We start from the raw sequence: 27,365 nt of genomic DNA on the forward strand, positions 1-27,365 counted from the left end.
CCTCCTGGGACATCATTCAAATCTGCCTCCCATAGAAGTAGCCAGATATTTTCATTTGTTTAATGTTACTTCAAAATAACATCATTAAACAATATCACCTCAAATTATAAAAAGAATTATCCTTCTCACTAAATGGGAGCTCACTGACATTGTATTCAGTGAGATAGAATTTTTGAAATGTGATCACCTTCTAGAGCATTCCTATCTACCAGGAGTGATGTAGCCCCAGTTTAATTCAGGCACACATGTGAGCCAGGTCTACGAGGGTATCAAAGACAAATTGCACCAGACAAAGTCAAACACGCAAAAAAGACTCTGTTCAAGACTATTACAAAATATGAGAGATACTGAACCCAACTCTGCTAAAATAAAAGATGGGAAGGTTTTTAAGTACTGGGTGAGCTAGTGGAAAAGTACTGGAGGGCCACTGGCATGAGGTTGGCCCATGTGATTAGGCATCTGTGTTTGCTAATTGGCACATTAGATTCCTACCGTCCCACTGAAACTGGAAGGGAGGGGTTTACCACTATTCTTGATGATTACATTTAAAGGGATGGCTGTCAGGTCCTTGTCGTTCAGTAAGACATCCCTGGTTTCTGAAATTAGCAAGAAACTAGACGATCTACATCTCAACAAGGCAGAGAAAGAATTTACAGTTTTGGGTTTTCCAAAGTGAATGCTCTTAGAAAAGGGACGTCAGGGGCCTGTATTCAGGAAAAATCCTGTCTAAAGTTTAGTCAAGCTAAAGAGAATATTAAGGCTGTCTTGTTCAGGGGATGGATTTATTCTTCTCTGCACAGAGTGGTGCCCTGAAGTTTGTGGAATATAAAGATGCAGTCTCTGCCAAAGAAAGCATTTTACTGCTTGTTTCTCACAGAGAAGGGACTGGGCAAACATTGGTGCCCCTATCTCACCCTTGGCTACCTGAGATCAACTGAGATAAATGTGCTCTGCACTTAGCTGAGCTAAGCAGTGCAGTTCCTCTCTAGAATCTTCCCATTGACCCACACATGAGCTGCATTTTCAACAGATCAAGGGTTGTTGAAGGTATAGATGACTTAACCTGACCCAGAACTAAAGGGACTTTGAGGTACAGTAGAGTCTAGCCAGTTACACCAGAGAATGTCTTTTTTATATGCTTCCAAATCCACTAGGATAGAGACTCTACAATTTTGTATAGATCCTCCCTTTCTTCCTTCCTTCCTTCCTTCCTTCCTTCCTTCCTTCTTTCTTTCCTTCTTTCTTTTATTCCTTTCTTCTTTTCTTCCTTCTCCGTGTTCCTAGCAGTTACTGTGCCAGATGTTCTGCTATGAATTCAACTGAGAATAAGACTCATTATCCTCTGCCCCCATGGTGCTACAGCCTTGTGGGGAAAACAGACACTAAACAAGAATTGCAAACTCCATGGGGCTAAAGAAAGAGAAGCGCCTGTAATCTTAGGACTTTGGGAGGCCAAGGCAGGCAGATTGCTTGAGCTCAGGAATTTGAGAACAGTCTGGGCAACATAGAAAAACCCCATCTCTACAAAATGATAATAATAATAAATCTGGATATGGTGGTCCACACCTGTAGTCCCAGCTATTTGGGAGGTTGAGGTGGGAGGATTCTGTGAGCCCAGGAAGCTGAGACTGCAGTAAGCCATGATCTTGCCACTGGGCAACAGAGGAAGACCCTGTCTCAAAAAAAAAAAAAAAAAAAAAGGCGAACAGTATCATGGGGAGAGATAGCTTGGGGGTTTAACTTAATCTGGTGTGTAGATATGGCACGTGTGCATGCTTTTGTATGTGCATGCAAGCCTGTGTGTGTGAGGCAGTGGGGGATAGAGGTAATTAGAGATGGCTTCTTTAAGAAGGTGATGGCTGAGCTGAGACCCAAAGGAGGAGTCAGCTTTAGTCAGGTGAGGAGAAGGGAGGGTTTAGTATAGAAGGTTCCTGGCAGATTAACATACAAGAAAGAGCTTGGCACATTTAAGGAATTTAGAAAGAGTTAGTATAGTTAGAGAATAGAAAGAAGTATGGCGTGAGATGGGGGTGGGCGCATAAATCCCAGCCTAGACACTGTTAGTCTGAAGCCCACGGGAAGTCCTTAAAGTGCTGTAAGCCTATTACTCAATCAGGTCATTCTGCTCTCCTCCCTCATGGTAAATGACCTGCCTATTGTTCTGGTGAGTCCTCTGCTTACTGTGGCTGAATATGATGGCCAGTCAAATTGATTTTAAAAAGACTGACTCATTCATTTTTTCATATGTTCGGTCTGCTCAGAAAGGCTCAAACCGGTTTAATTGTTTACATTTAAATGTACTTATATTTACATCTTAACTACATCTACAGCAATTTGAAGATTTGAGCTATAGTTCATGACACAAACGAGGACAAAAATAAGACCAGTTAGACTTTGAAGAAATTCTGTCTAAGGGTAAATATTTAAAAATCGAAATGACTTATAACTTGAAAAAGTTAACTGCTTTTTGACATGAAGGTTAGGGTTGAAGTGTGTTTCTCCCCAAGGTTTAATAATATGTGAAATTTGTTTTGTTTACAGTCTATACAAGGAAGTCACCATCATAAAAATGTGTACGAAATGAATTTGCTGTGATGTTTATGTGCATTTTTAAAGCATATTAACAGCTTAGTTTGTAAAGGCAAATGCTTTGCGTCAATTCTAGAAGAAGGGAAAAGTGTGACTTCCTGCCCTTGAACCCACCAGCACTGAAAGGCTTTTTATAGCATGAAAACTTTGTGAATATGTAGAAATTTTAAGTCACATGGTTTAGTGGTCTGGAATTCTAAGTCTCCTTAACCACTAGTTGAAGACCTTCACCCTCACTATAGGTGCCTCCTCTTTCAGAAGTTAGAGTTGGTGTTCAATCTAAGAGGTCATAAAATCAAGGAGAACCAGGATACAAGGAAAATATTCAAGTGAGATTACTTGGTGGATATGTTTTAAAGACTTAATCGCTAAAGGTTTGTATGATATCTTAAATCTATCACAGGTAAGGTGTTAGAGAATGCTATCACGAAAAAAAGTCACTGGAAAACATCTCTAAAGCAATTCTCTGTTTTTATGCTTTCAAAGTGTTTCATCTTTGTATGACCTGTCAAATGCATTTTCAGAAAATTTTAAAGGGTTTTTGCTATTTTGTTGCATTGGGATTCTGTGTGAGGATATCGTTTTGATGAATTTTCTCTGAAGTACACTTTAAAACAGCGAGCCAGCAGCATAGCTGATTCCTGGTAGAGGATCTTTCTTAGATGGTGGTGGCAGGGTGTAAACTAGGCTATGCTTGCCCTGAGATGACCTGCAGGTACCTGGTCACTCTCCAAGTGTCCAGAGTGAATCCTGCTGTGCTAGGTAGTGACCCAGCCTCAGACAGCACTGGACTCTCTGTGAAGCACATTCACTGCCTCTAGCAGCTTCTGCTGCTCCATCTGCTTCTCAGTTATGAGTTCTTTTTTCTAGCTGGGGTCTGGAAATAAAACTATATATTGTGAACTGTTTAACAGAAAGCTGTATGTCTTAAGTATTTCTCATTAACATACAAGAATTCTTATTTCCTATGCCCCCTCAATATTTTTATACAGCAATTCTTCATGAGGCTATTTTCCAATCAGCCTATAAAATTTCACATTTCAAACCTGAATAATTAGAAGATTTCTTCTACCTTATACATTCTAATATTAACAACATGAAAACACTATTTCTGCTTCCACCAATTATAATTTGACAGGGGCTGTATGAATGTTACTTTTGCATTATACCAGTTAAACTAATTTAATTAGCAAACTGACAGTAAAAAACAGAAATACAATAGTATTTTTTAAATGTGCAAAAACATTTTTTAAAAACCTATTTTCATTCAATTAAAATAATTACAGTCTAGGTACTAAAGCAATTTTATTTGTGTTATGAGTTCAAGTAATTGTGTGTACCTGATAATAAAATTATAATTCTTTAAAATATTCCCGAGATTACAATATAATCAGGAAAAGATGGAAACTATAATCAAATGATATTTTTAAACATATGTAAACAAACATGAAATTCTATTATTTACAATGTTAACCACATTCACAAAGGCTGAAGAAATATAGCATGTGTCATATTCATTTGACATTTATCAAATGAATAAGTTTATTAATTTATTGAACAAGAAATGAGGTGAACACTACATTTTTTTGAGCTTACTGCTTGGATGTTTTCAAACCATGGCACAACAAGGTTGAGGTTGTGGGGAATTCAGGTACAACCCAGTAGATTTGCAGAGTTGAGAAAAAGGAGCTGGAAGTCTACCAAGCTAGGGTGGCCAGGGTTTACAGGGCAAATGCTAGAGAAGAGATGCTACGGCAAAAGAGAATGGTCAGCAGTACATCTCCCACAAGTATTCAGGTGAATATTAGCCATTTATGTAATGAAATTACCTGAGGCTGAGGAAATAATCAACCAGTATGATTTGAAGGAGTAGCAGCTGGAGGCCATGTATTGTTGGGAGTAGTAACTGTTTCTAACAGCTAGAGTGAAAAACTTTATATTCCAAGGAGAATTGGTTAATGTATTAGGAAGGGTCTTGCCTCAATAGTGAAGAAAAATTGGCTTTTGACTACACGCCACTCTGGTCCTGCCTAACAAACCATAAAAGCAAAATATAAGATGATCAAAATAATTTAACTTCCTCCCACAACTAGTTCAACAACTTTTTTAATGCAAAATATTTGGTACTCAACAAGGTAAATTTCACAATGTTTGGCATCCAATAAAAAATTACCAGGCATGTAAATCCATATGTGGATGGAAGGAGAAAGTGATATTAAAGTTACACTCGAAATAAATTATCACATGATGATATAGGTCAGATAGAGGAATTTTTAAATAGTCATGTAATAGAAATGAAGAGGAATGTATTTTTGATTGGGTGGCCAGGAAAAGTATCAAGTGCTTTGAGAAGCATCTTTGAAGAGAAAACACTTAATACTGAGATGTGAGCTACTTGAAGGCTCGAGCCAGGTGAAGGTCAGAGGGAAGGAAGTCTTTGGGCAGCTTGTGCAATGGTCCTAAGACAGGAACAAGCAACTATGACTGAACATTACCCTTTGCCATGAAACTCTAGGCTAAGCAGGTTTACATTAATCAGAAGACAGGGTATTTGTGTAGACACTTTTGTTTTTCAGCTATCTACTGTATATTTGATACTCTTTAAATTTTTGATGTGTTTTCATTGCTTTGTAAAGTCTTTGTTAAGAAGTGAAGATGACATTTTCTATAAGAACATTTTGATAATCTAGATTAATGAGTCACTTGTGAGAGCAAAACTAGAGAAATCAATAAGCCCATCAGGGCTTAGAGCAAGTCACAGCTCTCTTCCTTACACCTTACTCTGTAGACCCTATTTCTGTCATTATGAGCTCAGAAACACCTCACTGTTCAAACACCTCATGAAGATATGGAAAGTCCCTTCCAAAAAAGTCTTAACATTTTGTTCTGAGAGTTTTCCATATGGCCCCAAAATCATCTTGTGTTATTGCAAACTGTTGGCTACAGGACTTCACTAGGATTCGGTTAGAATGGACCCAGTTTTGAAGTTGAAGTTCTGCAAGGTTTGAGTGGAATTTGAAGTTTTAGACTTTGGCTTCACTAGGTCATAAAGTGAACTCATCCCATAGGCTCAGCCTCATTACTAAAATTTCTCTTCCCACCTATTTTTTAGTAATCTCTCATTCTAAAGCAGCCCTGGAGTTCAGAGTAGGGCTCTGCTTCAGACAGGGGACTGGAAGCAAGAGCTATGCACATTTCTGTAAAAAAGAGAGAGAAAGAAAGGGGTCTTTAGTAAGGACCGTAGATCGTCTGACCCTCAGTCAATTTAAAGTCATATGTGAAAAGGGCACAAAAGTATATATGGAGTCAGGGAGGGTAGGTATCATGAATAATAATGAGTGAGGGGTTCATAAAATGAATGTAGAGAATGAATGAGTTATGACTAAGTTGTTAGAATATTGAGTTATTCTTGGCAATCATGCCTGGCTGGGCAGTTTCTTGGGTTGTGGTGTCATTGCAATGGCTAAAATGAAACTCCCAGCTCAGGGGCCTCAGGCAGCAAGAATAATTCTTCAGAACCACAGAGAATGTAACTGTATGTTTTCAGAAATTTGAGGAAGAAAGGAAGAAAAGAACACAGAGTGAAATGGAAAGAGAGACTAAGAAATGAGCATCTGAAGACCATGACAGCAGAACAGGCAGCAGTGCACATATAGACAGTTAGTTTTCCAGCGCTGCTCCCTTGTATTCTGAGATGCCAGCCAGGTTGTCAGAATCTCCTTTAGTTCTTTTTGAATACTGATATCTTTTTCTTATTTGAACAAAAGGTCAAAGCACAGCAATTTGTGGCTTTTCAAAAGCAAATCCAATGGTGTAGTAACTCATTAACAAATCCCCCTAACAGACCCAGTGCAAGTGATTATAATCTTTAATTTCTAGATCCTGCCATTTGAAGAAAAAAAAATGTCCTCATCAGTTTGGGGTCAATAACTCTATGAATTGCTAATTCACCCTAAGTACCCAAAGTATCCCCTGATGTTTTCATTAAAAGCAGAATATTTTTTAAAAAATTGTTTACACTTTTTGGCCGGGTGTGGTGTCTCACGCCTGAAAACCCAGCACTTTGGGAGGCCAAGGGGAGCAGATCACGAAGTCAGGAGATTGAAACCATCCTGGCTAACATGGTGAAACACCGTCTCTACTAAAAATACAAAAAATTAGCCGGGCATGGTGGTGGACACCTGTAGTCCCATCTACTGGGGAGGCTGAGGCAGGAGAATTGCTTGAACCTGGGAGACAGAGGTTACAGTGAGCCAAGATAGTGACACTGCACTCCAGCCTGGGCAACAGAGCGAGACTCCATTTCAAAAAAAAAAAAAAAATTGTTTACACTTTTCAAAATGTAGTCAACTAAGTTAATGCAGACATTCTCCTGAATACAGAAGTATATATTAAAAATGAAATATAATCAAGAAACAAAAAGTAATTCCCAGGTGCTAGCAATGGTGAGAGAAATCAAAGCCAAATGATATGCATCAAGGAATGCTTATCAACAATAGCCTGTAAGGCCCTGGAGACTGGAAACAGATTCTAACACCTGTCTGGTGCTGTGAAAGATGGCTTCATGAACTGTAGAAGTCAGACAGCTGAAGCTGAGACCCAAGCAGAAAACTGGGATATTTGAAGTCTTACAAAATCCAATAGAATGGAACTGGAAGTGTTGCCTGAGGAGGCTTGAAGTCAGTCCAAGGACTGTGGTAGAAAAAGTAATAAAGGAAAGTCACCATGCACATGAGTGATGTCTGAATTTACACAGCCTATATAAGAACTATAAGTCTAGATATTATCACAAAAACTCATCTAACATTATTGAAAATCCCTAGGATCCAAATGAAATGCCGTCGGAAGTCAAAATTTAAAGACCCTTTTAAAATCAATGGAATTCTGAATTATCATTCTGGGAGGCAGGGTAGATGGGGAAAGGGGAGATGTTAGTCAAAGGGTACAAAATTCAGTTCGACAGGAAGAATAAATTCTAGCAGTGTATCATAGCATAGTGACTATAGTTAATAATAATGTATTGTGTATTTTTAAATTGTTAAAAAAAAAAGATTTTAAATGTTCTCACCACCAAGCAGTGATAAGTATGTGTAGTGACGGCTATGTCAAGTAGTCTGATTTAATCATTCCAGAACGTATACATGTATCACAACATCACATTGTACTCCATAAAGATACAGGATTAGTATTTGTCAATTAAAAGGAGCTAAAAACAGAACTACCATTCAACCCAGCAATCCCATTACTGGGTATATACCCAGAGGAATATAAATCATTCTACCATAAAGACACATGCATGTGAATGTTCACTGCAGCACTATTCACAATAGGAAAGACACAGAATCAATCTAAATGCCCATCTATAACAGATTGGATAAAGAAAATGTGGTACATATACACCATGGAATACTATGCAGCCATAAAACAGAATGAAGTCAGGTCTTTTATGAGAACATGGATGGAGCTAGAGGCCACTATCCTTAGCAAACTTAGGCAGGAACAGAAAACCAAATACCGGATGTTCTCACTTATAAGTGGGAGCTAAATGATAACACATGAACACAAAGAAGGGAACGACAGACTCTGGGGCCCCATTGAGGGTGAAGGATGGGAGAAGGGAGAGGAGTAGAAAAAAGTAACAATTGGGTAATAGGAGTACCTCAGTGAGGAAATAATCTGTACAACAAACCACCATGATACAAGTTTACCTATGTAACAAACCCGCCCATGTCTCCTAGAACCTAAAAGTTTTTAAAAGAGAAAATATACCTACTAAGATAATCTCTCAATAATATACATATATATACACACACTAGAGCACTAAACTAATATCAGATTCACAAATGAATTAAACTTTACTTTTAAAAGACAATTATTCTAAAACTAGATAAAAAACCTAGCACTATGCTTTGAGAAATTCCAAAAACATAGTGATATGGAATAGTTAAAAGAAATGGATAGGCCGGGTGAGGTGGCTCATGCCTGTAATCCCAGCACTTTGGGAGGCTGAGGTGGGCGGATCACCTGAGGTCAGGAGTTCGATACCAGCCTGGCCAACATGATGAAACCCTGTCTCTACTAAAAACTACCAAAAAAAAAAAAAAAATTGCCAGGTGTGGGGGCGGGCACCTGTGATCCCAGCTGCTTGGGAGATGAGGCAGGAAAATCTCTTGAACCCGGGAGGCAGAAGTTTCAGTGAGCCGAGATCATACCATTGCACACTCCAGCCTGGGTGGCAGAGTGAGACTCTGTCTCAAAGAAAAAAATAAAATAAAATAAAATAAAGCAAATGGATAGATGATACTATTCTCAGAAAAATGGCCAAAACAAAATTAAATACTGTTTAAAATATCCAACTAATCCAATCATAAACGATCAATCAAATATCTAAACTCTCCAACAGAAGGCAGGAAAGTAGGGGAGAGCACTGGAAAGGTAAGACAAATAGCAAGCGCAAGATAAGCTGATGGCACTAATTCCACATATATCAGTGATTACATGTAAATTCGCCAGGTTAAAACAAAAACAGAGATTTCCTATTAAATTAAAAAGCAAAGCAAGATAATTATATCTTGTTTTTAACACGTTTTTCTAAATATGAATGTACTGAATAATTAAAAGTAAAAGATAGTAAGAGATTGACCAAACAAATATTATCCAACACAAAGTAGAGGTTGTTATAGTAATGTAAGATACAACTTATTTTCAGGCATAAATCTTTATCAGGAATAAAGAAAGTCAGTGTCTCTGAAGATAAAATAATTTGAAATTTGTACAATAAGTAACATAGCAAGATAGAAAGTAAATTGATAAAAAGAAACCTGTCTCCTCTATGTGAATCTCTCTGTTTGTAGTCTAACTTACTACTCTGTTATTAATAGAAGAAGCTGGCAAAAGTTGTTAGAGATTTAGAATATTTGAACACAATTTACATGCTTGATGCTTGGTCTAATGAACATATATAGGATCTCCTTAACAGAGGAGAACGTGTTTCAATGGCATACATGGAAATTTTAAAATTAATCTAGTTAATAATATAAGTCTCAACATATTTAAAAATTAACATACAGCCCACATCTCTGAGCATCATAAATTAGAACCTTTAAAAAAAAAAAAAAAAACCAACAAATCTACCTCCAACTACTTGGAAACTAAAAACTTTAAACTTCTAAGGAAATTGAAGTTAAAGAAGTCATAAATGGTTTCCAGCTTCATCCATGTCCCTACAAAAGACATTAACTCATCCTTTTTTATGGCTGCATAGTATTCCATGGTGTATATGTGCCACATTTTCTTAATCTAGTCTGTGATTGATGGACATTTGGGTTGGTTCCAAGTCTTTGCTATTGTGAATAGTGCCGCAATAATCATTCTCAGCAAACTATCGCGAGGACAAAAAACCAAACACCGCATGTTTTCACTCACAGGTGGGAATTGAACAGTGAGAACACTTGGACACAGGAAGTGGAACGTCACACACCGGGGCCTGTCGTGGGGTTGGGGGCTGGGGGAGGGATAGCATTAAGAGATATACCTAATGTAAATGACGAGTTAATTGGTGCAGCACACCAACATGGCACATGTATACATATGTAACAAACCTGCACGTTGTGCACATGTACCCTAGAACTTAAAGTATAATAAAAAAGTAAAAAGAGAAGTCATAAGTGAAACTTAAAACATATTGTTTGAATGTAAAGAAAAATACCAGATATTGAAATTCATAGGAAGTAGCTTAAAGAGTTCTTAGGAGGAAATTTATTCCCAGAAATGCTTGTATTTAAAAAAAAGAAAAAAGCTGAAAATAAATGAGCTTATTTTCAACTTAAGAAAATAGAAAAGAACACAGAATAAACATAAAATAAAGGAAAAACTAGTAAAATTGGGGGAAAGAGGCGATAAAAATGATAAACCAACCTAAAACTTGGTTCTTAGAAAACATTAATAAAATATTCAGTCCTCGAGATTACTGTCATGGACGAAAAAGAGAGAAGGCACAAATAAACAATATTTAGGATAAAATTAAAATATGATGTAACTTCAGATACAAGATGAATTTTTTAAAAATTATTTAAAATACTATGAAAAAGTTAATGCCAGTAAATTTTAACTCTAAGCTGATAAAATTTAATCCTAACCCTTTTCTTAGAAAAGCTTAATTAGTAAGCCGGACTTAAGAAGAAATGTAAGATCTGAACAATTGTATATTTAAGAATGAAATCAGTAGTTTAAAATGTACTCACTAAAATAATACTAGATTTACCAGATGGTTTAACAAGTGTTCATAGAACAGATAATTGTTATCTTATATAAACTCAACCAGAGATTTAAAAATGAATATTACTCAATTGAGGATATTATAACTTTCCAGTTAAGGATATTATAACAATACTAAAACCAGTCAAAGACTGAAAGATTTCTGAAACTATATGCTAATATCACTCATGATATTGTTGCAAAAAATATATAAAATCATATTAAGGAAGATATAAAAAGAGACTATATTATAATCATATTTAATTAAGTAATGCAAGAATTTTTTTTGTTTTTTGCATTTATACCTGGTTGGCTTTATTAGAGAACTAGCAAAAGTCAGTCCTGTAGAGACGTCAGCTCAGGCTGATGTTTACAGTTTACCTGCATCAAGCATCTCCTCTCCATTGTTTTTTAAAAAATTATTCAATTATTTTTAAAACAAGGTGAAATTTGCATAACACCAACCATTTTAAAGTGAAAAATTCAGTATCATTCAGAGCATCCAAAACGTTTTCCAATAATCACTTCTATCTAATTCCAAAATATTTTCATTACCCCAAATACAACCCCATACCCAGTAAGCAGTTCCTTCCTATTTTTCCCTGTCCCCAGTCCCTGGCAATCAAGTCAGTTTTTTATCTCTATAGATTTACCTATTCAGGATATTTCATATGCAAATGTAATCACACAATAGGTGAACTTTTGCATCCAACTTCTTTGATTTAGCATGATGTTTTAGAGATTTATCCATTTTGTGGTGTATACCACTGCTTCATTCCTTTGTATGGATGTAGAGTATTACATCGTTTCCATATACCATGATTTGTTTATCCATTGGTCTGCTGATGAGCTTTCGGGTTGTTTACATCTTTTGGCTATCATGAATAGTGCTTCTATAAACATATGTATACATTTATTTGTTTGACTATCTGTTTTCAGATCTTTTGTTTATATATCCAGGAATGAAATTGCTGGGTCATATGGTAATTCTATGTTTAGCTTTTTGTGGAACTACCAAACTGTTTTCCATAGCAGCTGCACTATTCTATGTTCCCACCGGCAATGTACAAGGGTTTCATTTTTGTACAAATTGATTAATTATCGTTATCTACCTTTTTTGAATTCTAGCCACCCTACTGGATATGAAATAGTATCTCATTGTGATTTTTGATTACCATTTCTGTAATGATTAATGATGTGACTATTTTCCTGTGATTGTTGGTCACTGGTATGTTTTCTTTGAGAAATGTCTATTTATGGCCTTCATCTATTTTTAATTGCATTTTGTTAAGTTGTAAGATTTATATATTCTTGACACTAGGCCCTTAACAGATATATAATTTGCAAATATTTCTCCCGCTATGTATGTTGTCTTTTCACTTTCTTCAGGTTTTTTGATGTATAAAAGTTTTAAATTTTGAAGTCCAATTAATCTATTTTTTCTTTCATTGGTAATGCATTTGATGTCATAGCTAAGAATTAAATTTCAAAGTCATAAAGATTTACCCCTATGTTTACTTTTAAAATGTTATGGTTTCATCTCTTATATTTAGGTCATTGTTATATGGAGTTAATTTTTGTATATAGTGTGAGGGAAGGGTCCAGCATTATCATTTTATATACAGATATCCAGTCTTCCCAGAAATATTTGTTGAGACTATTTTTCCCATGGAATGATCTTGGCTTCTTCACTGAAAATAACCTGGGTTTATTTCTAGATTCTCAATTCTATTGCACTTGACTATATATTAATATCTATCCTTATGTTGGTACTACATTGTTTTGATTACTATGGCTTTGTAGTAAGTTTTGAAGTATTAAAATGTAAGTAATTAAACTTTCTTCTTCTGTTTCAATATTGTTTTGGTTTTGGGCAGTTCCTTATGAATTTGAGAATCCATGTTGCCATTTCTCCAAAAACAGTTGTCAGAATTTGATAGAGATTGCATTGAAACTTACAGATTTGTTTAGATAGTTTTATCATATTAGTAACATTAAATCTTCTAATCCACAAATATTGAATATTAAGTTTTCCAATCCATGCATATCTTTCCATTTATTTGTGTCTTATTTAATTTTTTCAGCAATTTTTTGTTGTTTCCTGTGAAAAAGTCTTTCACTTCCTCATGGTTATGTTTAAGAAGCATTTGTGGTAGCAACTGGAAGAGAATATAAGGGGACTTTGTGGGTACTAGAGATACTCAATTTCCTTATCCTGGTAGTGATTACATGGGTGCTTTCAGTTTGTGAAAACTCACTAAGCTATGCATATTTTGTGTAGTCTTCTGTATGAATGTTATACTTTAAAATCAAATGTATTTAAAAGTCAAACATAAAATCAACTCTTAGAATAATAATAAAAATTTTCCTAAATACCAGAAGATCTAGACGTGTGTGCCTACATACACACATGCACACTACAGAAGCAAAGAGATAAAATGCCTCATGGAAGGCTTTACAAAGTATGAAATAAACAAACAATAATATGGCAGAAATTTAACTAAATATATCTGTCATTCAAAAAAAAAGCAATATTGGCTTAACTCACAGATTATAATAAAAATAATATATTAAATTGGATTTCAAAGAACCAAAACTATGTTGCATACAACAGACCCACCTGAAATAAAACTTATCAGATTGAAGAGTTGAAAATAACATGACATGCAAAAGCATACCAGGGAAATGTAAATAAAAAGAAACCAACTAACATAATTTTAACATCAGAGAAGCAATAATTTAAGGCAAATGCCTATTTTAAATTAGTCTGATTAGCAACCTTAATTCCATCTGAAATATTAGTTCCCCTTTGTTTTGTAATATAACATAGTCACAGGTCTGGGAAATTATGATGTGGACCTCTTTGGGGGGTCATTATTGTGCCTACCACAGTCTGCCCTCTGGTGCATAAAGATTTATGTCAATCCCACCTGCAAAATACAGTCACTGTATCCCAACATCCCCAAAAGTCTCAACCCATTACAGCATCAACTCAAAGCCCAAAATCTCATTTACATTTATTCAACTCAATATTCCCAAGTCTCATCACCTCAATCATGTAAAGCAGGTATGAGTGAAACATGATGTATCCTGGGGCCAAATTCCTCTCCAACTATGCCTGTGAAATTAGAAAACAAATTATCTGCTCCTCAAAATACAATAGTCAGACAGGCATGGAGTACCAGTATATAGACATTCCCATTCAAAAAGAGAGAAAATTGAAAGAAAAAATGAGTCACCAATTGCAAGCAATTTCAAAACTCAAATGGCCAGACCACATTGGGTTTCCAAGCCTGGAAATAATTCCCTGTGGTTACAGGCTCTGCCCCTCTGGTCATGAGACTTGGCTCTCTGAGTCGTGCTTCTTTTTTATGAATGGTAGCACATGTTTGCAACTGAGTAGTTTATCAGTCTATTTCCTGCCTGTATAATTTTCTGAGTCTGACAGTTATGCTTCATTTCATAGTCTCTGTCCCTTTCAGTCAGAGCTGTCAGTTTTTTACATTGTTAAGAAATTCTCAAGAACCTTGTGTACGTCAAGAAAATGTTTCCCATTAAACAAGACTTGCATCCACGGATCTTTCCTAGATAATCTGATCTCTATTTTTGGTTTCTCTGGAGATGAGTAAGGAGATCCATAAAGTGCACTAATCTGTTCAAAGAGCCCCTTATATGACTGAATACACTTACTTTTTGATCGTTTTAATCAGGTAACAAAAGGTTGTCCAGCCACACCCTTGACTTTCCCTACAGATCATGCTTTCCTGACAGTTATTCTCCTAATTTTAGCATATTTGTAATCTGGACAGGCTGAGAATTTCCCAAATCTATTATTTTTGCCTAACATCTCTTTCATTTCCTTCCTTTCACATTTCGCTACCAGTGCATCATGTATCACTTGACAGTGGGGATACATTCTGGAAAATGCATCCTTAGGTGATTTTATCATTGTGTGAACATCATAGAATACATTTACACTTACCTAGAAGGTACAGTTTACTATATTCTTACACTGTATGATATGACCTATTGCTACCAGCATATATATATATATATATATATCTATCTATCTATATATATATATATATATAGTACAGCCTGTGACTGTATTGTAGGCAATTGTAATACAATGCTAGGACATCTAAACATAGAAGACGTACAGTACAAATAATGTGTAAGAGCTAAATGGTATCCCCGTTCAGGGCACTTACTATGAATGGAGCCTGTGGGATTAGAGGTTGCTCTGGGTGAGACAGTGAGTGAGTGGTGAGTGAATGTGAAGGCCTAGGACATTACTGTACACTGCCATAGACTTTATAAACACTGGGCACTTAGGTTACATAAATGTATTTAATTTTTTCTTCCATAATAAATTAACCTTAGCTTACTGTAACTTTTTACTTTATTAACTTTTTAATTTTAAAAATTGTTTTGACTCTTTTGTAATAACACTTAGCTTAAAACAAAAACACATTGTATGGCTATATAAAATTTTTTGTATCTTTATCCTATAGACTTTTTTCTATTTACATCACTTTTTAAAGTTTTTAATCATTTTTGTTAAAAAATGAAGACACAAACACATGATCCTAGGCCTATAGAACGCCAAGATCTTCCATATCACTGTCTTTCACCTCCAATTTTATCCCTCTGGGAGGTCTTCAGAGGCATTAACACACATGGAACTGTCATTTCCTATAACAAAGCCTTCTTCTGGAATAACTCTTGAAGGACCTGCCTGAGGCTATTTTACACTTAACCTTTTCTTTTTTTTTTTTTTTAATATGTATGAGTATACTTCAAAATAACCATTCATATAGCATAGTAAATATATAAACAAGTAACAGTCATTTATCATCAATATCAAGTATTATGCACTGTACACAACTATAAGTGTTACACTTTTATAGAATTGACAGTGCAACAGGTTTGTTTATCGTGGCATCACCTCAAATACGTGAGCAGTGCATTGTCCTGGGACATTATGGCCGCTGTGACTCACTAGGTGATGGGAATTTTTCACTTCTATTATAATCTTATGGGGCCACTGTAGTATACATGGTCTGTTATTGACTACAGCATTGTTCTGGCCCCGCACGATGGCTCACACCTGTATTCTCAGCACTTTGGGTGGCCAAGGCAGGTGGATTACTTGATGTCAAGAGTTGGAGACTACCCTGGCCGATATGGCAAAACACCGTCTCTACTAAAAATACAGAAATTAGCTGGGTGTGGTGGCTGACACCTGTAATCCCAGCTACTCAGGAGGCTGAGGCAGGAGAATTGCTTGAACCCAGGAGGCGGAGGTTGCAGTGAGTCGAGATCACGCCTTTGCACTCCAGTCTGGGCAACAAGAGTGAAACTTCATCTCAAAACCAAACCAAACCAAACCAAAACAACCCCCTGAAAAAAACCAAAACCAAAAACAAAAACCATTGTTCTATGGTTCATGACTGCATAAGTAACCAAAAAAAAACTAAGTTGCACTTCTAACACTTTACTTGGAAGTCACATTAGCTAAATATCCAAGTTCATAGTTTACAAGTTTTGCTTTCCACAATTTAGCTAAGCTCTCTGCTACTGTATAATAAGGATCCCCTCTCCTCTACTTTCCAGTAGCATGGTCCTCATTTCCATTTGCACCCTTTCCAGCATTGCCTTTAACATCCTTGTTTCTATCCACTCTCTGCTCATGATGACTTGGGTATTCTCTACCAGGCTCCTTACACCCTCCAAAGTTCTCCTTAACAGCCATATTTCCACTAACAGTCTGCTCAAGACAATCTAAGCTATTTCTATCATGCTCCTTAAAATTCTTCTAGCCTCTGTTCATTGACCAAGTCCCAAGATCATTTCACATTTCTATGTATGTGCTGCATCAGCAACCCACTTCCAGGCAACCAAATCTGTATTAGTTCCTACTACTGCTATAACAAATTACTGCAATCTTGATGTATTAAAACAACACAGATTGATGATCTTACAGTTCTGGAGGTCAGAAATCCAAACTGCATTTCACTGGGTTAAGACTAAGTAATCAAAAGATTGTCTTCCTTTTGAGAATGTTAGGAGGGAATCTCCCCCTCATCATTTCCCGATTCCACTGGCTGTCTGCATTCCTTGGCTTGTGGCCCTTTTCCCTTTTCAAAAACAGAAGCTGCAAAACTCTGACCTCTTCTATTACCACACCTTCCTCTCTGACTCCCTTGCCTCTCTCTTTCCCTTATAATAACCCATTGTAAAGCCGAGAGGATAAATTTATATTGTAAACATCACTTGGGTCAATATTTTCAAGGGTCTGGCACATCCTGTTGGGGAATGCTAAATTCAGGAGATTGACTATTCTGATGGAAAAGACCAATATAAAATCTCTTTTAGAGATAACTTTGGTGGCAGTACAGGAGATAAATAAAGGAGTGAGAAAACCGAAGCCTATACAAACAGCCATAAATAGTACATGAGCTGAGTTAGTTTAAGAAATGAAACTTTATATCTGTACCTTAAATTAAGACCCTCCTAAATGTGCTGAAATAATTTCATGCTTAAATGATTAAATGCATTAAGAAAAAGGAAAGTAAAAGGTCCCAGAGAAGGACTTATCTAGAACTCTGACCTCTTATGTAAGGTGAAAAGTTATCAGTAGAACAAGACAGGAAGTTTGCCCTGGACTGATTTCATCACAACTCCAAGCCAAAATTATGGGAAGAGTCTCTAAACCCTACTTATTACAGAAAACTCCTCTTTCCATTAAGAAGAAACTCTATCTTGGCCAATGGCCAATGACTTCATAATCAAAATTGAAGCGATACTTTCTAGATTATTTGAGCAATAATCTGCCACAAAAACTCTGAAGCTATATTTCTTGTTCTCCCTGAGTCAAAAGATTGGATTGCCTGTCCACACTAATCAAAAATAAAGAATAATTGTTCATCTTGCCATCTCGTTTAATGTTTATACACTGCTAAAACATTTTATTTTCATTACATTTTCCCCTAGAAGGATACTATGCCTGCCATTTAACAGGATTTTTATTTGAGGTTGTTTACTATTTAACAAAAATCTATGCAAGAGGCTGTCAGTTTTTAGATATTTTTCAAATATGGTTCTTTTGTAACTTGTGGAGGTCATCAATGTCAGTCGAGCCAGGTTTTTAAAAGCAGATTTTCAAGTTCTTTGCAGCAAAAACTTGTTAACAACTATGCTTTCCAATTGTTCACTTATTTCCTTATATCTAACATGAAGCCCTTTCAGTTGCCACATTTGTAGTTTAACTGAAAGTGTATTTTTCCACTGACACATGGCAAAATCTAAATAACTCATTCTTGCAAAGATTCCCGTGATTCCTTTAAGAACTTGCAGTTACTGTATTAATAAAACACAAGTACTTGATTTCGTTTGTAGAGATAATCCTGACATTTCAGCAATCTATCTAAATCTAATCTAATCTAATCAATTAACTTTCTGATAAAATAAGCAAGTAGATATGGTTTTTTTAATGTAAAACTCTTTAAAAATAAAATATCATTTCATAAATTAAAAAATACCTCCTCATTTAGCTCCTTTCCATTTTGTACTTTTATATGTATTGAGTTTTCTTAGAATAGACAGCTTTGTCAATTTGGAGGAAATTTAAAATAGTTATATATTTAGGGGTCGTAATGACTTTTATAAATAGTTAGAATTTATAAACTTTTTAGTGCTTAAAGTACTTTAAATTGAATATTTTTAAAAGAGGTGTTGATGAATTTAATGTTGATTCAGTTGTGATAGCAGGACAGATATAGATGTAACTGTTTTTAATTACAAAGACAGCATAACTTAGTTTGAATGTTCTAAAGGTGTGGGAAGCCCAACATTTGGATAGAAGCTAAGTTTCAACTCCATGCAAAAAATAACTTCCTATAGGCTAGAACTCATTAAATATAGATTTCATTCAACATATGTTTAAAAATATGAAATATGCATATCCAATTTTCCAGGTGTGCTAAGAGCTAGTAAGCTATGAGCTATTGAGCACAATAGACACAGCTCCTGCTCTCAAATTCTAGCAGACGAGCAAGCATAAAATAAATAAACAGCAGCAGAAACCTAATAAAAATGTCTAACTATATACCTATGTGCTAGGCACTATTCTAAGTGATTTACATGTACTGTATCACTTATCTCTTACAACAACTTGAAGTATGAATGAAAATAGAATATAGTGCAATCAATGGAGGTCACCATGCAGAAACACTATGCAAAGAGATAAGAATAGCATAGCTTTCAGGGTCAAAGATTATAGTTCTTCCTGAGCACAGTATGAATCTAATGAAAGATTGAGAAGAAAGGAAGAGATCTAATTCATGTTAATAAATAAAAAATCTTCTGTAAGGAAAACAGAAGAAAAGAGTGTAGAAGCAAAACCAGATACATTAGTTGGAAGCCAGCGAATCAGTCTAGACCAGAGATTATGGTGCCTGGCACTCTGAGACAGTAGACACACGGAGAAGTGAAGCTCTGTTTGAAGTTACACTCAGCATAACTTGGCGATTGAGTAGATGTGAAAAATGAAGAGGAAAGGGTGAGAGTGATTATTTCTGACTCGAGCAACAGGTGGATAGCAGTGATGTTAAGAGAGATGGAGAAAATCAAGAAAGGGGAAGTCAAGAGTTTGGCCTGAAATGTGTTGAGTTTGAGACAGTCAATAAGTGTATCAGCTGTGAGGTTGAGTATACTCCAGAAATGATACATTCCTCCATCAAAGGAAATTCAAAAATCCAATAGAAATTTGTCTAGATGACATGAAAGTCTCCTCCATTTTTTAAATTCTAAGATTGTACGAAAGAAGGAAAGAAGAGTGATCTGAAGGGAATGCCATGAACTATTAAACTTGCTCTCACTGGGTGAGGTGCTTGAAACTGGAATTTGTGCATTTATATTTCATTTGATTTCAAGGACTTATCCATCACTAGCTTAAAAGCAGATTGGCTGAAGCTAAAATTTCCAATATATTCTATTTTAGTTCATTCTCACATTCCTATAAAGATACTACCTGAGACTGTGTAATTTATAAACAAAAGAAGTTTAATTGACTCACAGTTCCACATGGCTGGGGAGGCCTCAGAAAATTTACCATCATGGTGGAAGATGAAGAAGAAGCAATGCATGGCTTACATGACAGCAAGAGAGAGAGAGAGAGAGAGAGAGAGCACATGGGGGAAACTGGCAATTTTAAAACCATCATATGTCGTGGGAACTATGTCACTATCACAAGAACAGCATGGGGGAAATCGTCCCCTTCATTAATCACCTCCCACCAGGTCCCTCCCTAGACACATGGGGATTACAATACCAGGTGAGATTTGGGTGGGGACACAGAGCCAAGCCATATAATATACATTGATTAAAATTCATAGAAGTGAATCTTAAAAGCCTCTCTTTGCTTTACTCATGTAAGGAAGCATTCGTTATAATTTTAGAATCCAGCACAAAGAACATTCAATTATGCACAGTTGTTCTCTTTAATATGTATGTAGGTAGATTACAAAACAACTGTTCCTGTGCCATAAAGTAAGATAATGGTTTTGGATGATATTTTCCTTTCTTTTTTAAAGATAACTTCAAGGTTGCCATTGCCCATCTTTGTTAGTAAACTAGTGTCTTCATATTATTACTAATGGTAATAACATTGTTAAGCCAGCATTCCTGGATCAGCTACAAAGAGGGGGTTAGATGTGTGACTACCAGTCTTCTCATATATTTCCCACATGCTTTTCAGAGTTAGCACCCCTGGGTTTTCATCCCCTGTGTGCTGATCTTTGATGTTCTGCTGCCTGCTCTATTCCACAGATAGAAGCCCAAGCCCATTTCCACAAGGTTCAGGCAAATAGACAGACACAGAACATCTGCACTTACAAACCTTGAATTGCCGAAACTGCAGTATTTGAAATCAGTTTGGAAGTACTTATAATTTTTAAAGGAAATAGTATTGAGAAACCAACTGTTTCTGTATTATCTTTCATACATGAGTAGTAGGCCAGAGATACTTCACTTCTGCATTGTGGTTAAGCATGTGGATCCTGGAAGCCTATAAAGGTGGAATCTCAGCTATGTCACTGTCCAGTTCTGTGACCTTGGGCAAATTACTTAAGTGGTCTGCTCCTTAATTTCCTGATCTGTAAAATAAGAATAATATATTTATCACATATTTTTCAGAGTCTAACATCAATGATGAGCTCCTGGAACTATACCTGTCATAGCAAGTGTTTAATAAACATGAGGTATTATCATTTTCTTCCACTCCTTTTCTAAGGATACATGGGTTAACACAGGAGATAAACACCACAGGCCAATCCAAAGTTATTTTATAACATGTGACATTGGCTTTAATTTGCAAGGTGAATATGACTAATGACAGCAAAACTTGCTTCGTTTCTTGCATAAGTATGCCCACAAAACCCTGCTTCTTGTGCCTCGGTAACTCACAGGACCACCTGATGTTTTCCTAAATAAATTCCACGTATCCAACAGCACAAAAACAAAGCACATGCATTTGACATTCTTAACTCAGGGCTTCAGTAGGGGTTTGGGGCTTGTATCAGGCTGATTTTTCATTCTTTAATTATAACAAACCACCACAAAAATTGGCAGTTTAAAACTGCAATCGTGTATGTTCATTCACACATCTGCAGATGGCAGGGGTTCAGCTGATTTAGGCTGAGTTCTGCTGGGATGCTCTGCTTCAAGCTGGACTTGCTATGCACTGGGCTCAGGTCTGGTCCTTATATATTCCTGGGGGACATGGCATGGGGCTGAGGGAGCAGCATCTACTTCAGGGAAGCTCTATATGTGATGATGGCAGAAGCATAAGAGACAAGACCAACTGTACAAAATATGACACTTCTCTTCTTGTAGGGGGTTTGCTAGTGTTTCACTGGCCTTGGCTGAGCCCCAAATCAAGGGACAGGGATTATGCAATATTTCTGGAATGAGGGTGTTAAATGTTATTTCTTATCAGTTATCTGGTCTACTAGAACAGATTATGCTGCTGGTGATGCTCTAAGTCACTACTATGTATACATACTTAGGTTTGAAATGATTCATACCAAGACCTAACCTTTTACATCTTTTTTATTACATTCATTTTAGTTCTAGTTTGCTGACTATCTGTAGAAATAAATTAATATTGTTCTTAATAAGTGAGAATGTTATTTTTTACGCATCATGAACTCTGGCCTATAATAGCATTTGACTCAATAAATATTTTCTGAATTAATAATTGAGAGTAATTTTTTGTACTAACTTTCCAACCTTTTTTTGGTGGGGTGTGGAGGGCTGGAAGGGAAGACATTCATTCTGTAATTTTCTAATGCCTTCCTTCCTTCATCTTTTTTTTCATTCAACAAATATTTTTTGAGTGGCTGCTATGAGCCAGGGGTGTTCTAGGTTATACGGATGTGTAGAAGTGATACAAACAGGTTCCTACCATCTGGTCAGACATACAATAAACAATGACACAAATAAATAAGTTAGCTGTGGAAAATAGTAAGTGGGGTTAAAAAGTAAAATATTAGAGAAATTAAACTGTAAAGGTGATACAATTGTGGAGAAAGTGAACAATGAAGGCCTTAAATAGAATATTTCAGCTGAAAATTAGATAATGGGAAGTGAAAATACAGGGAAAGAACATTCTAGTCAGAGGGTGCTGTGTGTGCAAAGACAGACAGGAAAGAGTGTGGCCTGTTTAAGGTACAGAAAGGCACCGGTGCCGACAGTATTATCCACTCCACTTTAAAGACTCACTCAAATTTCCTACATTTAATTTCTTGTTTGATTGCCAAGCAGCCTGTGCACTGCTCATCTGGATTTAGAATTATTAACTTCCCTGTCAACCTCCTCCACTAGAATTTGAGCTCCTTTAATACAGATATAGTATCATAACAGTTTCTTTATCCACAGCATCAAATGCAGAGCTCTGTTCAACACAAGGTTGCCAGATGTACACGTGCATGAATGCAGTTTCTCATAGTCTAGGAATCAATGATGGTGTGTGCCCAGATGGGATCAAGCCACTTGGAACACAGATGAATAGATGAAAGAAGTAGTGAGTCACAGAAAACACCACAATTTGAAAAGAAGAAAGCCATATTTATTTCATCACAGTAGTGATTTCAACTGTCATTCTCCTTTTCCAGAAGTATATTAATCATAAAATTAAGAAAGTATTCAAGATCTATCACATATAATGTACCACAGGAACATAAAAATGAATATAGCCTCCAGAAATGACAATAATTATAATCTAAAATTACATTGCTAAAACACTTTCAACTTTTTCAAATTGCTTTTATACTTATTATCACATTTTGTGCTTTGTCAAATATAGAAAAAGGCCATTTTTAATTACAATTTCTTTAGGAGTCTGAGTTCACTCAGAGGGAAAAGAGAAACATTTCGAATTGTATCTTTAAAGATAGAGCTTAGAGTTGCACCAGAAAGCATCTTCCTTACTAAGGCTTAGAATGCTGTGACCAAAAGTGCTAAGTAATTTACTAAACATCTTACAACTAGTCAGGAGCAGAGCTGTGGTTGGACTCCTGGTTCCTGAGTCTCTGGTTAGTTTACTTCCTGTTACGCTAGTCATAAAAGAGCTGGAGAATTTGGTTTATAATGAAATTAGCAATCACAAAAGTTAGGCTCAAAATAAATTACCACCAAAAAAAAAAAAAAAAAAAAGGTAGAAAAGCAGTACTAATGAGAAAATAATTCTTCCAAATGTTTTTATTGTATTTTTTAAATTTTTGCGCATTATTTTGAAATGTGAGTCAGTTCTTAACTGGACAATAAGCTACCTATAAATAAAAAAGTAGCTTTCTTAGTATAAAGTTATGTTCCAAAGGCAAGAAAAGAAAGGATGGGTGAGGTTAGTATTAAAAACTGAAGACATAAAACATGCTACTTGGGTGTGGTGGCTCATGTCTGTAATCCCAGCACTCTGGGAAGCCAAGGCTTGAGAATTCCCTTGAGGCCAGGAGTTCAAGACCTCCCTCAGCAGCATAGTTTGACCATATCTCTACAAAAAATGAAAGAAAAAAAATTACCTGGGCTAGGTGGTGTGCGTGTCTTTAGTCCCAGTTACCAGGGAGGCTCAGGTGAGAGGATTGCTTGAGCTCAGGAGTTTGAGACTGCAGTGAGCCATGATCATGCCACTGCACTCCTGCCTGAGTGAGAGAATGAGACCTTGCCTTCAAACAAACTAAATGTAAATGAAGTAATAAATAGAAATAAGGGAAAGGAGATACAATCCATTATGTAGAAAATGTACATGTGTTCAGGTAAGAAAAATTATACAATTCTGGGCCCATAATGTTCTGTGTATATTAAGGGATTCAACTATTAATCCAGTTGTGTCCCTTACAACTAGGTTATATCACCAAATTAGAAACACTGAGGTTCCAAACAGAGTGATAGTAATCACAGCAACAGTTATGAAAGAATGTAGTCATCATATGTTAAGTTCTCCCTTAAATAACATTAAAACTTGACAAATATCTACAGTAGCTATTTTCGAGCATGGAACAGTGGATAACTCAGGGCTGTGATCACTGGGATAGGGGAACTGCACAAAATGATCTCTGCATTAACCTCCGCTTTCCACCAGGGATCATTATCCAAATCACAGCACTAGACACAGAAGCCCAGAGAGCTGGGGTCTTGGTGGGTGGAAGAAATAAAATTCATAGTTCAGGGTGGAAGAAATATGCACGTAATTGAAGTCTAAGAAGGAGATGAGAGCAATTAGAATGAAAAAAGTATTTGAATGAATAATGATGAAACTTGACAATTTTGACCAAAAGAAATCAACCCACACACCCAAGAAGTTCAATAAAATCCTAGTGGGATAAATACAAAGAAAACCACACCTAGTCCCACCAAATATCTGAAAAACAAAGTAAAAGAGAAAATCTCAAAGGCAGCCAGAGAAATTACATACTGGTGAACAATAAATAAGAATTATCATACCCTTGTCATAGAAAAATGATGCAAGCAAGAAAGCAAGTCATAAAAAAAATCAATAAATAAAACCCATCAACCCAAATTTCTATAGGCAGTATAATATTATTTTAAAATGAGGGCAAAAAAATGGTGCTTTATATAAGTAAAAGTCTGGGCCACAAGCTCACTAAAACTCAAAGGATTAAGTGATATAAATAATGTTCTCTAACCACAACAGAGTTAAACACAAAAATCAATAATAACACAATCTGGAAAATCACCAAGTATTTTGAATTAAGCAACACACTTATAAATAATCCACAGGTTAAAGAATAAATGACAAAGGTAAATAGAAAATTTTTTAACTGAATAATAACTAAAACACAATCTATTCAAATTTATGGGATGCAGTTAAAATAGTGGTTTAAAAATTTTTATATCTCTAAATGCATATGAAATAAAAATAAAAATATTAAAAAATTCCTGTTTCAACTTCAGTAAGCTAGCAAATTAATATCAAACTAAATCAAAAGTATGTAAAAAAAAAAGAGAGTACGTAACAGATGGTAAAGCAAATCAAAGAAACCAAAAGTCATTATTTGAAAGTATTAGTAGCATTTATAAACCTCTAGATATACTGAAGGAGAGAGACAGAGAACAGATATAAATTATCAACAGCAGCAATTAATTTAAAATCATTATAGATTCCATACACATTAAAAGGAACAGAAACTATTATAAAATTTTATGCCAATAATGTTGATAGTTTAAAAGAAATTTTAAAATTCCTTGGTAGACACAATAGAAAAACTGACTCAGGAAGAATTTAATGGTTACAATTACGATATTTGTTAATAAAAATGAATTTGTAATTTAAAAAAATTCTCAGCAGGGCGTGGTGGCTCACGCCTGTAATCCCAGCACTTTGGGAGGCCGAGGCAGGCGGATCAGGAGGTCAGTAGATCGAGACCATCCTGACTAACAAGGTGAACCCTGTCTCTACTAAAAATACAAAAAATTAGCCGGACGTAACCTCTCGCTCTATATAACTTAACTGTTGATTTCCATTAAATATTTAAGGAAGAAGCAAAGTTTTTGTTTTGTTTTGTTTTGAGACAGAGTCTCACTCTGTCAGCCAGGCTAGAGTGCAGTGGCGTGATCTCGGCTCACTGCAACCTCAGCTTCCCAGGTTCAAATGATTCTCCTGCCTCGACTTCACAAGTAGCTGGGACTACAGGCATGAGACACCATGCCTGGCTAATTTTTGTATTTTTGAATTTTTAGTAGAGACAGGGTTTCACCATGTTGGCCAGGCTGGCCTTGAAATCCTGACCTTAGGTGATCCGCCCACCTTGGCCTCCCAAAATGCTGGGATTACAGGAGTGAGCCACCATGCCCAGCTAGAAGAAGCAAAATTGACGTATAAGCAGCTTACTCTCTCTACTACCAGAGAAGGAATAAATAACATGTCATTAAGGGTGAATATATGGAGTAACATAATAGAACAAGCATGAACTTAATTCCTAATAGACCCTAATCCAAATACTCTCTATGCCACTTCCAGTTGTTATGACTGGAGTAATCTCTTTAACTTTCTAAGCCCAATTTTTCTCACATATAAAGCAACGTTAATATATCAGCTGATTATGCTGAAAATTAAAAACTAAAGATAATACATTTAAAGTACACAGCATAGCTTCTGTTTTTTAATGAGTCTTCCAAATAAATATGATTTGAAGGTACATAATGATATTTCTTTTGGGGTTCTTTATCAAATGGGTATTACAATAATGAATCAAAGAGAAAAAATATAATCACTTTAATCTTGAATCCAAATGATCTGGAATCACTGAAAGTTGAACACTTGGTAACAGATATTTAAAAATCTCAGATACCCTAAAGATAGTATGTTTTCAGTAAAGTTTTTTCTCTTAATGTAATTTAAAGTGAACTATTAAGCTTTTAATTAAAAAAATTTTGCTTGGCTTTAGAAGCATTTTAGGAAAGCTTTCTGAAGTGATATTATTAATTAAAGTACTGTCTTGAACCATACACTTTGGGGTGAGGTAGGCACAATTCACCCTCAGTCTCAACTATTCACTAATACCACTCACGAGACTTGAACAACTGTTAACATTCATAGTTACAATATATTGTAACAAATGGATACAGATTAAAAATCATCGAAGGGAAAAAATGTAAGAAGTGAAGCCCAGGAGAAACCAGGAGCAAGGTTCCAGGTGTCTTCCCCCAAGGCAGCTGCAAGAATAGTCCTTTTTTTTTTTTTTTTTTTTTTTTTTTTTTTTTTTTAGACGGAGTCTCGCTCTGTCACCCAGGCTGGAGAGCAGTGGCTCAATCTCGGCTCACTGAAAGCTCCGCCTCCCGGGCTCACGTATTCTCCTGCCTCAGCCTCCCGAGTAGCTGGGACTACAGGCACCCGCCACCGCGCCTGGCTAATTTTTTGTATTTTTAGTAGAGACGGGGTTTCACCGTGTTAGCCAGGATGGTCTCAATCTCCTGACCTCGTGATCCATCGGCCTCAG

The 27,365-nt window shown here is 36.0% G+C and overlaps 1 protein-coding gene across 1 annotated transcript in view; it reads right to left on the reverse strand.

Annotated features, from left to right (window-relative positions):
* The window catches only part of GRM1 (glutamate receptor, metabotropic 1), a 285,034-nt gene that overhangs the window by 136,454 nt on the left and 121,215 nt on the right, over positions 1 to 27,365 (reverse strand). The window lies entirely within an intron of this gene.

Source organism: Mandrillus leucophaeus, unplaced genomic scaffold (genome assembly GCF_000951045.1).
Source record: "Mandrillus leucophaeus isolate KB7577 unplaced genomic scaffold, Mleu.le_1.0 Scaffold1451, whole genome shotgun sequence".
Taxonomy (NCBI): domain Eukaryota; kingdom Metazoa; phylum Chordata; class Mammalia; order Primates; family Cercopithecidae; genus Mandrillus; species Mandrillus leucophaeus.